We start from the raw sequence: 15,087 nt of genomic DNA, 5'->3' as shown, positions 1-15,087 counted from the left end.
GAAAGTGCGTCCAGACCGCTTGGTGGACCGACATAGGCCCATGTTGGATGGCACAACACGTCCAAACCGTGTGGTCCAAACGGTTGCGGAGAGTCGGCGATTGGAGATGCCCTTAGTGTTTAAGGCCTCATTCGGTTTGAAGGATTTTCACAGAAAAAGCATAGGAACAAAGATCCCAGAGAAAAATTTCTTGTGTTTTTGAAAGAATACTGTTCATTTACTGTGTTTTTGAATGAATCTATACATCCACTAAAAACTCATTTTGTGCATAAAAGTGAGGCAAGACAATTCATCAGGATGACAAGTGCCATTCTATCAACTTCTTGTACTATTCCTGAACATTTTGATTTCCTCCGAACCAAACGAGGCCTAAGTAATTGGTTGGAGTTCTACCTTTGAGCGGGAGCCGTTCCTCGTAGATCCAATGGTGCACCAGACAAGTTCTCAGATTTTCACCGAATGCGAGATTTCACTAGATACTTCACAAAAAAAAAAAAAAGGCCACGTCCTTCCTTCACTCTCTTTCCTTTCTCAGCCAAGGAAAACAAGCCATCCAATCACCCACTAGCACCCGCCCCACCAGCCACGACCGACCCGCAAACCCTAGCCGCCTCGACCTCCCCTCCGCCTCAGCAATGGTCGGCGCCTTTGCGGCTCGACGGCGTTGCCGGATACCCCTCCCGCGCGCTGGCCTGTGCTGCACCGCACAACCGGAAGCCCGGCGGCCGGCAGGACCATGCAGGGGCATGTCGTGGGTCGCCCCGGCCGGCAGAAGCTCACCCCCGCATCCTTGCTCTGCAGCAAATCTCGGTCTCGTCCACACTCGCGGTTACCCCCATCAAAGGATGAACTTTTCGATGTGGTAGCTCATCTTTCCCCAACCCCTTTTTGTTTCCCCCCTGCGATTTAGGCTGCTCCGGCTGGTGGATCCCCTGGTTATTCTCATCGGACAAATTGCTTCTCCATGTGGATCGTTGCAGACTTTTATTTTCAAAATTGCTTCTTTTATTTGTTTATGGGATGTCGTTTGCTTGCTCTACTATTCGTTGTTGTACAAGGGTTGCAATTTTGTTTTTCGCAGGTTGCTCTAACGGGGTTCTCCCCGTCGCTGCGATTGCTGTCAGGTGTGACTCTCCATGAATGCACCGGCAGCATCCTTGGGCCAGCCTCTGGTCAAGAGGAGAGATCCAGATGAGCATATGTTAAGGCACCTTCTTTCACCAAAGGAGTGCCTCTTTATTTCTGTCCGCTTTCTTCTTTATGAAATTCTTACTGAGTTTTTGCGGTTGCCACTGCACTATCATGATGTACAAGTACAGACACTTATTTTGGGACGGAGGGAGAATATATGTAAGTGAACTTGGTCATAGATTGCCACCAAGCGACTGCATTAGCATATGCTTTCCGAGATGCGTCATATAGTCTAAATTTTATAAAGAAAGCCATGCAATATTATGCTTGAGTTCATGTGTGTGCACACTCAGTTAGTTCTATATCATCTCTTTGATATGAATCATTGCCAGATAAATTCTTTTGTGGCATGAAGTATTATCAAGTCCTGGAAACAGCCTCTTGCAGAAATGTAGGGAAAGGCTGCGTACAATAGACCCAAAGTGGTCGGACCCTTCCCCAGACCCTGCGCAAGCGGGAGCTACATGCACTGGGGCTGCCCATGAAGTATTATCAATATTAACTACTTAGGGCGTCCAATTGCCATCTTTGCTTAGGTCTCGGCTCTGGGCTTCTGTTTTTATGTACCATATGATCATTGTTAGGATGCAACTGTGCTGGCATATGCTTGCTGAGTTACATATGATTTCTTTTTTAGACATGGTCACATGGTCTGGATTTCATGAAGAAATTCGTGGAATATTTTGCTTGGGTTCATGTTGATGTGAATCAAGTTGAAAACTGTGTGCAAGCATAACCGTATATACTAGTGTATAGTTAGCTTTACATGGATACATGTTCCTCATGATTGATGCAGTGTCAACCTAATGTAACATCTTCTATGTGTGCAGGCACAACAGGCTAACGAGAGGCAGTTGATAGATCACTATGGATCAAAGCATCCCAGGGAGAAACCTCCAGGTCCATCAAATGCAGACTGACTGATGCGAAGTGGAAGCGTGAGCTGTAGTTGACTGTTTCTGAGGGTGTTCAATCTGCTCCATACTTGGATGACTCAGCTTCAGCTTTTCCCATTGTAATGTATGCATTTCCGTGCCCACTCAGATTGTTCTATTGATATGAATTACTTGCAGAGAAATTCTTGCATGGCATGAAATACAACCATGGGGTGTTCAATTGCCATCTTTGATTAGGCTGGGGATTCTTTTACAGGATGCAGGTTTTGTACCATATGATCATTGAGTTGCATATGAATATATGATTTCCCCTTTTGACATGGGCATGTGCCATGTAGTATAACATTTACAAAGAATGACATGGAAATTGCAAGTAAATGGTTACTCTGACCCTATTGCTTCTTTAGAACTGAGACATGGTGATAAGAATCTAGAGATGCGTACTCCTCTGTCACAATAAGATCAAGTCGCCCGTCATATTGTTGATTCTCGCACAGATTAAATTGTGAGCAATTAGGACACATGTCAATCTTACAATTGATAACCCTTCTTCTTGCCATATTGTTGATTCTCTTACAGAGCCACCTCCCATGCTGCGGGCAAGGGTCTGTATGCATTAGTGGTTTAGTATGGTGTTCTAAAGAAGACCGCCCCACTTTGTGGCCACTGCAGCTGTTACTAGTGAGGCCACCCATCAGTGTCACTAAATGCTGCGGCAATATCCTCTTCTTTTCTTCACTTCGGGGATGGCCGCAGTTCTACCCCTGACGCCGCTGCACGTAAGCGGGATGTAATTGTCTCGTTGACTCTGCACTGGTGAGTTCTTCCCTATTTCCCTCTTTGATGCTTTGCCTCCTTATGTTTGACATGATCTTCTTTCGGAATTTATCATGGTTTTGGTGGTAGCATGAATGGTTTACTGTTTATAATTTTTATGTTCTCTACCAAGTTTGCATGCTATGATAATTATGGTATAAGGCTACTATAAGTTAAAATGGTGTTTGTCTTAGTTATACGGTGCATTTCGATCCTCACCCGAGGAACAAAGCTGGCAGCCCCTCATGGGTTTATTCAAATCCTTGCAAAATGATTTTTTTTAGCAAAGTCATCTAGAATGTTAATGACATCATATGCTCCAATTCCACTAGGCTGATTCAACGTGAACATTTTGTAATACAGCTATTACTTATTTAATTTTGTTTCTAATACTAGAAATTTGGAGGCCAAGGCAATCAACAAACGATGTATCTAACTACAGGCACTCGATTTCAGATGGTATGTTCTGAATTTAACTTGCATGGTTTACTAATTAATGCAGATTTTATGCATGCAACTGCAATTTAGTCTGGTATAATTTACATACCTTATGGTTCAGATGCCACTTTTCATTTGAATTCCTTCTGGTTCTGTAATCTTATTATCATTTAGGATAAATTTCTTATGTTTCACCCAATATGTAAATCTCGCTTGGAAATGTCAAAATAGTCTTCACTAATTATCTAACCACATAAACTCTGACCAGAGAAATGAAAACAAAACTCTCCCAGCATCCCCTCTGCATAAAACCAAGCAAATCATCAAGTTGGTCTTTAGCATTTGCACGCTGTTCTGGAACAGAAATTTACGTCGAGAGTAACAGTGTCACCAGAAGTACATGGTCCAGATAATCTATACTGGCAATAGTCAATATATTCACAGTTTCCTTGGGGCATTTTCTTTCTTGAATTGCGGTTCAGTAACTCGAGCATCTCTTTCCTGATTTCCACAGTTTCCTTGGGGCATTTTCTTGCACAACTTGCATTCGATTATATCCTTGTGCTGCAAATCTTGCCAGAAGCCATATTCTGCAGCTTCTCCTTGCAGCTCAGCCATAACCTGCAGAAATTATTATTAGTAGCTAGCATGAGGTGTGACCGTGCGAGCATTGAGCAGAGCAAAATCCAAGGCTGAGCAAGAGCAATTAAAAATCTGAGTCACAGAGGAAGGCAGAGCAGTATAACATCATAAATTGGAGGAGTGTTGCATGGCTCATATTTTAAAAGTCTGAATCTGTTCCTGGGAACTAGAATAAACAGAAAACCTATGGTTGATATCTACAACCATTTTTACATAACGAAAAATAAGGCAAACTTGCCAGCATCTAAACAGAGACTTATGGCCAACTAGACTTTATGATGTAGGCATGTAGCACTACAAATCCGAGTCACAGTGCAAGGCAGAGCAGTAGAACATCATAAATTGGAGGAGTGTTGCATAGCTCATATTTTAAAAGTCTGAATCTGTTCCTGGGAACACAGAAAACCTAGGGTTGATATCTACAACCATTTTTACAAAACAATAAATAACACAAACTTGCCAACATCTAAACAGAAATTTATGGCATTGCTTGAAGAAACACATCAGTGTGTAGCCATTAATCAGGCAAGAGAATATGGAGAAGACACTGGCCACTTTGTCCACCTTGGTGCTTATTTCAGTGTAGAGTCAAAATTTTGGAATAAGAGAGATTACCTCCCAACTTCACCTTGTGCAGGACTCTGCGGGCTTAGAATAAACCGATGCAAAACATTGTGTCCTTTGCTGTTAGCAGCTGGAAACGTTCCTGGCCACCGCGGGCAGGTCTGCACCATGTGCATACCGAGAATCAAAGGCCCGAGCATGGCCATTCTTTTGTTGACCATTCTGGTTTGTACAATTCTTTCACCTATAAATTCTGCAGTTCCTCCAATACCCAAAACCTGCAATAAGAGGTGCAAAGATATTATAAAGTGAATAATAGAGCATTCAAACTAAAGCAACTTTTTACAAACCTTTATATTGTCTTTGGGGAGGTAACGATAAGGACAGCACTTCTGGGTTGTCCATGTAGTCGTTTTTGTAAGAACTTTTCATTTTTTTGAGGTATTTATGATGCTGACATGAAGCCTCATGGGCATTTGCACTTGTCTTCTCGCCAAGGTGGTATGCAGCAGTTTGTCCATTGGCATATCCAAAATAGACCTTTTCAGATGAAGAATCTGCAATAAAACGTTTTGAGAAGATTATACAATATGGATATGCAAAAGATATAGCTCTGAGTGCTGTTTAACATTTTACACACACCTCGTTGTCCCATCCTTGGGTGCTCATCTTCCTTCTAGCGTAGCAGCTTGGAGAACTAACTTTTGCTTTATTTGAAAACCGCCCATGCCCTTGACCCAGTTTCAGTTCAGGACCAGGGGGCTGCTCTGTAAATAAACTTTCCACCTTCCCATTGACATTCAACATATGAAACAGACCGTCATCCATAGGTACAAAAGAATCCTCAGGAGGAGGTGCACCTTTTCCATGTTTCTTTTTGCAGTGTGTATCCTTTTCCTTTCTAGCAAATGACTCATCACGTGCACGCCATACATCTGGCTGTTGCGCTTTTTCATGACTGAAAATACCAGCATTGTAAGCATCTAACTGTAGAATCTTCACCAACTGAAGAACTTTCTCAATAGAGTCCATCCCTGGAAAAGCAATGCCTTGGTCTAACTCTGGGAGCTCCAATCCTTCGCGAAGACAGTGCATGTACTTCATGGCATATTTGCTCAGCTTATTCCAGTTACGCACAAGCTCATTCATCCATGGAATAAAATAGTCGAGGCGCATAGAATTTGGGCTGGGAATGTTCATGTACAGTGCTTGAAAAACTATCTCAAACCTTGGACCTTCACCCAGATAAACAACAAAAAGACCTACGAACTTGGGGTCTATGCGCTTCCCACCCTCGATTACGGAGGTGAATGCCTTTCTTAGGTAACCCAAACCTGTAAGCGACCCTCCAGGGTCATCATTGCATATATCATGGTGGTTACCTCCAAAGGAAAGGACTGTGTGGTCCGAGCACTCTATGTAGTTCTTCTGGTCACCTTCCGGTTTCAGCTCATGCACCTTACCATCAATGCAGTAGGCTTTAACCCACCAGTATCTACCTTGCTTAATAAATGTGATTGTATCTTTTTTATACTTGACCACTGTGCAACACGTGCCCTTCTCCGGAGTGGTGAAGACGTGTTTTTTTCTGCGGAAGAGTCGAGTCACATCCACTCGGATGCCTTTCTTATAGTTCCACCATCTCGCTGATTGGACATACTTCTTGTAGTTAGCCTGTACCACTTTAGGGGGGCCACTAATATCCAAAAGCAGCACATCCTAAATATGAATCAGGAATTTAAAAAATAGATCAGTCAATGTACCCTAGCAGGAAAAAGGTGGACAATGAACACTACATCATATATGCTGCTGTATTTTTTGGTTGAGTAATCATATGTGCTGCTGTTACTGTCAAAGAGCAACAACAAATTGTTGTGGCATAAATTTGCGCAAAGTATTCTCAAGAACTCCATGATTGTTTTTTCGCAGAGAGCCGCTGGTTATGTTTGAGTGCCAAAGATTCTTGTAGTATTAGTGAATGCATTTATAATTTGGAGAGTCGGTGCTTACAACAGTAGTCCCAAGTTGGTTAAATTGTATAGCATGAAGGTTAAGGTTATTTGCATAAAAATAGATTTGTCAATAACCATATGGACTTTTTTTGACAGTACCATATGGATGAGTTTGTCATAATGCCCGACCTTCATTTTAGTGTGTTACAATTCATTCCTCTTTGAGATGCAAAATGTAGAAAGACAACTAATTATGTGCACGATATCCTATACCTATACATTTTGATTTTCTATGCCATGTTAGCATTTGCTTAATCATGAACAATCTTAGTGCATATGTTCCTTTCAGTCGAGACTCCAACTAACCTTTACTTTTGCTTATTATGCTTTTGAATATTAGATAACTTTTACGATTCTACGATATTTGATATGTGTTGGAGTAATCAGTTTAGAAAAAAGTAGGAATTTGGCTTTTACTTCTGTTAATAATCATATTTTTGGTTTGTGGCGAAGACTCCAACTTACTATTTTTTATTTATTTCTGAAAGTGTTTACTTCTGATTATGTTTGCTGGATAGAACAGATTGTTCAAAGTGGTAACGTTTTCTGTTAGAGTTAATGACCAGTTGGGTCCTTTTTTAAAACTAAGAAAGGTTTAAGACAGGGGGCCCCCTGTCCCCCATTTTCTTCAATATTGCTATTAATTTCTTGCAAGAACTTGTAGAGCTATTTCTCAAGGAGAGATTAAAGGGGCAGTGCCTAATTCAGTAGTAGGTCTAGCGATGATTTAACTGAGGCTGGAGAAAAAAATGCTAGAAATCTAAAATCAATTCTGATTCTGTTTGAACATTTAATTGGTTTATAAAATAGTTTCCGTAAGAGTGATATTTGTTGCTTTGGCAGCTGGGAATGATCTAGAAAGATATAAGGAGATTTTGACCTAGAATATTGGTTCATTGCCTCTTTAAATATTTAGGGATTCCTGTGCGTACTGTTAAATTGAGGAATAGTGAGTTAGTGACTGGAATAAAGCTGAGAATAAGATGGGAATCCAGCAAGGAAATTTTCTAGACTATGGTGGTAAATTGATTCCTACTAGATCCTGTCTTCCCTATTTTATGATGTCAATGGTTACTCTGCCCAAAGAGCCTTTTGAATAATTGAGTTTCTCATGACAAGGATGTTGTGGCAGGAGGATGACAGTTGGTTTGGCTGATGTGTCTCCAAGGTGGCTTGGGGAATTGAAGACTTGCAAGTTATGTATATCGGTTGATGGATTTGGATTAGAAACTTGAGATGGTTTGTTGCAGGAGTTAATTAGAAGAAAACACTGTAACAGGAAGTTGCTGAGTGACTTTAGCAAATTTTTTTCATGGCTTGGTTAGTTGTAAAGAGTATTTTGTAAGTATTGTAGAAAGCAAGATTTTCATGGTTCTGTAAGGACTGTTGTAGTGGCAGTATTTGTGTTGTAAGAAATTTATTGTAACAGGCATGCTAAAGATTTGGATGGAATGTGGACTCGATCGGTACTATTTTTTCTACAGCTTCCTTGGAAGTTCATTTGGCCTATCTGATCTGCAGCTCTATTTGTAAGAAATTTTTTGTAACACCCATCGAAATGTTAAAGATGTTGATCCAGTTGAGTTTTTTTTTTGTCATGCTAATGTTAAGTCAATGAATTGTAATTCTTTTTTCTTCTTCTAAAAGGAACAAACTTGTATTCCTAGCTAGACTGCGAGCAACATAGTACACAATCACTATTTTTGAGTTTAAAGCCTTACGTATGTTCTGGAATCCCTAAAGCCCTTCACTATTTTTGAGTGTATTTGCTGGGTTTTCCTACTGCATCAGCTAAATGAAGCGCCGATAGAAATGGTCGGATTAACAAAGATTTTAACAGCGTCATTTGATCTTAATATCGGAATGCCAAAGTTAGTCTGCTGCTATGATCAATTAAGAAGGAGAAGCCCCAATAGACGCAGGGTTCTTGGGTTGAGAAATTAGCAATTATGTACATTAGTCACTCTATGATCCAAGAAAGTGTTCTTGGGTTGAGAAATTAGCAAATCGGTCAGCAAGTATTATACCTCGCTGTCCAGGGATGCGAGGAGCTCAGCGAGGGTTGGGTACTTCTGCTCGAGGGGTTCTGTCCGGTTCTTCTTGCGCCCCATGGCTGAGCAATGGCGGAACTTCCTTGCCTTCTTGCAGCTGATCGTCCGCTCCTCCGGTTCCTGGCAACTGAGCGCCTGATCGTCCGCTCCTGATCCCCGCGCGCTGGTCTCGCCGCGCGTCCTCCCTCTCTCGGGTGATCCCCGTGCACGGAAGCCGCGCGCTGCTCGCGCTTGCTGCGGCTCCTTCGACGCCGCGCCGCCGCGGGTCAAGCGATGGTGCTCCGGCTCTTCACGCGCCGCCGCGCGAGGGCGGGCGCGACAGGCTCCTCCGACTCCGCGCGTCGCGCGCTTGCCTCCGGCTTGACGCGCCGCCGCGCGAGGGCGGGCGCGAAAAGCTCCTCCGACTCCGCGCGTCGCGCGCTTGCTCCCGGCTCTTGACGCGCCGCCGCGCGAGGGCGGGCGCGACGGGCTCCCCGGACGCCGCGCGTCAGAAGCTTCCTCCCGGCTTGACGCGCCGCCGCGTGAGGCCGGGCGCGACGAGCTCGTCCCACGATGCGCCTCCTCCGCGTGCAGGGAAGCCGCTCGCGCTTGCTCCGCCGCCGCACCTCCTCCTATTCCGTGCGGTTGATCGCCGTGCAGGGAGGCCGATCGTCTTCCTGCGCGGCGCAGGCGAGGTTGTTGCTGGGCTCTAGTTTGGGTGTTGCCGCCGGTGGCGGTTACACAGGGTTTTGGTATATAGGGCGGTTGGTTGGTTGGTTGGTTCGTTTCCCGCCTCCTGCCTGCGCCTCAATACAGCAGCCTTCTTCCCGGCAGCTTAATCTTCTTCTGTCAGTAAAATGCAGAGACTACCGATGCTATCCGTCCGTCGTGTTGTGCGTTGGTTAAGTTCAGGTGATGGTCTGTCAGTCAGCGACCAGGAGAAGCGCGAAGATGGGTTTCAAGCATTGGGCCGGCCCAAGCGACGGCCTCGCTTGCCCGCTCGGCTGGCTGGGCCGGAGTGGGCCAAGTAGGACATAGTACTTATGTGCGTGGAGGGTTGGTGAGAAGGTAGGAGAGGAGAAACGGCTAGTGGCTCGCGTGTGTGCTCGTCTTCCTGAGGAAGACGACTCTCTCCTCTTCCCTGTAGATTTGAAATCAATGGCAAGTGAAACTGTTTAAATGTTCTTTTGCTCAAACAAAAATTGCTTATTTGGGGCACATCATTAATGGACAAGGGGTTTCTACTGATCCAGCAAAAATTTATACTATTCAAGTTTGGCCTACTCATGTATCTGCTAAGGGGGTTAGGGGTTTTCTGGGTCTGGCTGGTTATTACAGAAAGTTCATTCGTTGGGATTGTGAGCAAACCCTTGACAAATCTCTTGAAAAAAGAGGTACCATTCCACTGGACAGCAAATGAACAACAAGCTTTTGCACTACTTAAGCAGGCTTTGGTAACAACTCCTGTTTTGGCTCTTCCAAATTTCTTTTCAACTTTTGTGATAGAAACAGACGCTTGTGGTGTGGGTATTGGGGCAGTACTTATGCAGAATGGACATCCATTGGCTTATGTTAGCAAAGCTCTGGGCCCCAGGAACCAGAATCTTTCTATGTATGAAAAAGAATACTTAGCAATCCTGTTGGTTGTTGACCACTGGAGACAGTATTTATAGGTTTTAGAGTTTGTAATCCGAATTGACCAACAAAGTTTGGCTAGTTTGTCTGAACAACGTTTGCACACCAAGTGGCAACAGAAAGCCCTTACAAAACTATTGGGCCTTCAATACAACATTTGTTACAAAAGGGGGTTGAGAACAGTGCTGTTGATTCACTTTTCAGAAAACCACATAGCTCTCTTGATGTGTTACCAGAAATGCACCTTATCTCTTCACCTCAACCTGCTTGGCTTGAAGATATTATGCAGAGCTATGTGGGTGATAAATTTTGCACTGAGTTACTTCAGAAATTGTCCACCAGCTCCTCTTCTGATAGTAAGTTTACTTTGACAGCTAGCATTCTTCGTACTGAGAACTGTGTTTGGGTGGGTGATCTTCCAGAGTTGCACAAGCAAATTGTATCTGCTTTCCATGATTGTCCCATTGGAGGACACTCGGGCTTCCCAGTTACTTATCGTCGTATTAGGCGTTTATTTCGCTGGAAACACATGAGGGGATTTATCAAACAGTATGTGCAACATTGCCTGATTTGTCAGCAAGCAAAGCCTGAACGTGTAGCCTACCTTGGCCTGTTGCAGCCATTACCTATCCCCAAACTTCCTTGGAATATGGTGAGAATGGATTTCGTCGAGGGGCTACCACCATCTGGTCAGTACAATTGCCTGTCTGTGGTCATCGATAAATTTTCCAAGTATGGTCATTTTGTTCCGATGCACCATCCATTCGCAGCAGAAATAGTCGCTGAAACCTTTCTCAATTCAGTATAGCGCCTGCATGGTATGCCTCAATGTCTTTTGGCAAGAATTGTTGTCTAAGTCTGGTACTCAACTTAGAATGAGCGCTGCTCAAGTTAATCAACAGGTGGAATGCTTCTTACGATGTTTTGTCAGTGCTCATCCTACTAAGTGGGCTAAGTGGATTCCCCTATGTGAGTTCTGGTACAACATCAACTGGCATTCTGCCATAGGTACTACTCCCTTTGAGATTGTGTATGGGCATGCACCTCGTCACTTTGGTATCTCCTCGGATGCAGTAATTCAGTCTGTGGATGTGCAACAATGGCCGGATGATCGCAAGGTGGTGTTTGATTCTGTCCGTCAGCATTTATTGAGGGCTCAATAGCGTATGAAAATCCAAGCTGATAAGCACCGCACTGAACGTGTGTTTGAAGTGGACGACACAGTTTTTCTGAAACTTCGGCCATATTTACAGCCTTCAGTGGCACCACACACCAACCACAAGCTTGCTTTCAAGTTTTATGGCCCCTTTGAAGTGGTGGAGCGTGTGGGTGAAGTGGCCTACAGATCAGCCCAACCACCTACCAGTCGTGTGCACCCGGTCTTCCATGTTTCACTGTTGCGCATGGTCCTTGCACCGGGATGTCAAGTGCTTCCTTTACTCCCTAATCCTGATGATCAGTTCCGGCATCCAGAACAAATCCTTCAGCAACGAGTTGTTCGTCGGGGCACTGATTCCCTGATCCAAGTACTCGTCAAATGGAGCGATCCGCCTAGAGAGATGGCTACCTAGGAAGACAAAGTGACACTTCGTCAGAAGTTTTCACGTGCACCGGCTTGGGGTCAAGCTGCTTCTAAGGCGGGTGGGATTGTCAACGACCAGGAGAAGCACGAAGACGGGTTTCAAGCATTGGGTCGGCCCAAGCGACAACCTCGCTTGCCTGCTCGGCTGGCTGGGTCGGAGTGGGCCAAGTAGGACGTAGTACTTATGTGTGTGGAGGGTTGGTGAGAAGGTAGGAGAGGAGAAGCGGCTAGTGGCTGGCGTGTGTTGCGTGTGTGCTCGCCTTCCTGAGGAAGACGACTCTCTCCTCCCCCCTTTAATTCCTCTTGTAGCTCGAGATTTGAAATCAATGGCAGAATTCGAAACCCTAGCCCTCACATGATCATCTTATGTTAATGTTGCTTTGCTTTGGTGGAGCGTATCAGCTCTTTTGTGAGTTTACTGCCACTCCTGTGCTGGTGCGCATTGCCAATGGCGATATGCCATCCTCGGACAAAATGGTCTCTGAACTGAACTGAAGAAACTGTTCGCAGAACATTTGGCCGGTCAAATGGAGCAAGGGAAATGCAGTGTGGGCTTGGCCATCATTCAGGAGGAAGGCCGCGTATGAGGTAGCTGCGATGGCGCTTTCGATGGACGGCATGCCTGCCGTGAGCGGGAGAAGGCGTTCCTTGCCGCGAAGAAGAAGACCGAGGAGGATGCCCATGTCTAGATCCTAGCCAAGTGGCAAGCCTGGGTCACACGAGCCCTCGCGGTGGTTCCCTCGCGGTGGAGCAAGCCCGGGCTGTCCGTGCCCTTGCCGGCCTCCCACCAAAAGATGACGAGAACATGTTCGGGGCCGCGTCCGGTACATCTAGCCCGCTGCTGAGCAAATCTAGCTTGACCCCTATTACATCTTCGAGCGCTACTTGTACGACAAAGAGGAGAAGGGCAAGGGCGGCCGTCGATGATGAGCTTTCCCTATCTATATAGTCCTACTTTAGTTATATAATGAATCAGTAAAACATGCCATCATTTTGGTAGTCCCATGATATATGGTATGATGAACTCCCGATGCTACGTCTGAACTATGTATGAACTAGAAACAGAAAGTATGTGTGTTGATTTACGTTGCATGCTTCTGTATGTACTTGGAAGTTGAGCTACGAGGGAGATAGCTGCGGACGTGAACAGATTAGATCGCGCTGGTCGATCGCTAGCTAGAGCTAGCCACCTTTTTCTTCTCTTCAGCGATCGATCGCTAGTCCAATGCCATTAGAGTTAACCTTGTTGTCTAGTGTTTATCATGTTTACTTCGTCGCGTCAGTTGGTTCATGCATGTAGCTGAGTTGAGAAGTGAGGCTATGGTAGTGTGCGTATAATGTGATCACGTGCACACATGCAAGCTAGAGTGTCTTTTTTTAGTGGACAAGCTGAGTATCTAGTCAGTCCTGTTTAGTAGGGCATCTCCAAAGCTAACCTTCAAATCGTCTGCAAATGTTTGGACCGTGTTGTTCAGACGCAGTTTGACATCTAACGTCGTCCTGCATCAATTCACGGACCCCATGTCTCCACCCTTCCCTCTTTCTCGGCATCACGGCCATGTCAAGAAGTCCGCCATCATTCTTGAAGCAGTTGCATTACATGACATTTAAATTTGACGTGTTATCTTTGGCATGCCTGGTTCTCACAATGACATCAACATGCTGCAGCGGTCTCTTTTATTTGCTAGGTTGTCTGATGGGCAAGCTCCACCTTGCAACTATACTGTCACTCGGCATCAGTACAATAAGTTACTATCTGTTTGACGGTATCTATCCTTCATGGCCACCTTCATCAAGACCATCTCCGAGCCAATTAGTCAGAAAAGATCCCACTTTGCCCAAAGACAAGGAGCTAAATAGGATGTGGAGAGGGCATTTGGAGTGCTCCAGGCCCAGTTAGTAGTTGTTCGTGGATCTGTTAAACAATGGGGTCTGAAGACCTTGTGGGGGTGATGACATGTTGTGTGATCATGCACAACATGATAGTGAAGGATGAAGGTGAAGATGCTGTCAGAGGTCTGGAATTTGAGAATATGAGTGATCCTATCCAACTTTCTAATCAGAATCCGACCATGTTTGATGAGTTTGTTCAAATGCATCAACAAATTCAGCATCAGACAACTCAAGAAAGATTTGATTGAGCATCTATGGGCGGTTTAAGGGGACAACTAGAAAAGTGCTAGTTGAATTCAAGTTTCAATTATTTTATTTGAAAACTTAGTTGGATTTTTTCTCAAATACACACGAATATGTGTATCATATTATATAAATAGGGGATGGGTATAGAACCCGAGTCCACATTTGATGTTACAAAAAATGATATACATCAACCAACACCACAACCGAAGCTTACACGTCCACTCTACATAGTTGGATTATTATATTTAAAATTAGAACTACTATCATATTGGAGATTTTCAGTCATTGGTAATTTAATATACTGTTATTTTGAGCTCACAGTTTTTTTTTCGACAAAGGGTGGATTTTATTAGCTCAATATGGAGCATCAAGGGGATAGAATCACAAAGAGCACACATCTGACCTCTGCATAGCCAAGATGCACACAACTAACACGAACGCACACACACAAAAATCACACCGACAACTAGTAAAGTCATACGACCGAAGCTATGCCAAGGCAGATAGAAAACAAAAAGAAAGTGAAAAAAAACAATGATAATCCACGCCGAGCAGGTGTTGATCCAAAAGAAGACGGTGCAAGCGCACGTGATCCGAACATGGACACAGCCACGTAGACTAAACGTGCACACACTATGAAAGCGACTTGCCAAAGACCATCCACGGAACCAGAACCTCCGTCGATGTTCAAATGACATCGGCCGCAGCTCAAATGGCAAGAAGAGATGGTACCACCAAAATCTCATGGAGACGCTCCGGCGATCCCATGCCTCCGATGCAAGTGTTTGTCAATGATAAATCTTAGCATGACCACGGGCCCCAAACAATACACCACGAGTCTACACTGCGCCGTCTTGGCTGCAACAAGCCGTCAATATCATCGAACATGACTTGGCTATCTGTACCGCAATCACATCCCTGGACTACCACTGTGCATCATGTTCGCAAGGCCACACCACAACAACGGATCATCCATGCTTGATGGCACATAAGCAACCGGCAAACCGCCACCAGCCACTAGTCTCGCTAGCTGGGCCCAACTCCAAGATGATACCCCCAACGGGGAACACGACCCCAAGCACTGGCGGAGCTATGTGTATAGCTGGGGGGGGGGGGGGGGTTGTGGCCCCCCCCCCCCAAGC

General features: G+C 44.7%; 1 long non-coding RNA gene across 4 annotated transcripts; it reads left to right on the top strand.

The window, feature by feature from the left end:
* Positions 1–531: 531 nt before the first annotated feature.
* Positions 532–8,042, top strand: LOC123119245 (uncharacterized). 4 transcript variants are annotated; one of them, XR_006458555.1, is made up of 6 exons: positions 532–862; positions 1,082–1,350; positions 2,022–2,211; positions 2,667–2,903; positions 3,300–3,362; positions 7,692–8,042. It is a non-coding gene; the product is annotated as an uncharacterized lncRNA (long non-coding RNA). The 4 variants fall into 4 exon arrangements; XR_006458554.1 differs by having other exon boundaries at positions 1,082–2,211; XR_006458553.1 differs by having other exon boundaries at positions 532–1,350.
* The last annotated feature ends 7,045 nt before the right edge of the window (positions 8,043–15,087 follow it).

The sequence above is a fragment of the Triticum aestivum genome, chromosome 5D (assembly GCF_018294505.1).
Source record: "Triticum aestivum cultivar Chinese Spring chromosome 5D, IWGSC CS RefSeq v2.1, whole genome shotgun sequence".
NCBI lineage: Eukaryota > Viridiplantae > Streptophyta > Magnoliopsida > Poales > Poaceae > Triticum > Triticum aestivum.
Note: the sequence above shows the minus strand (reverse complement) of the source record. Positions and strands in the feature narration are given on the sequence as shown.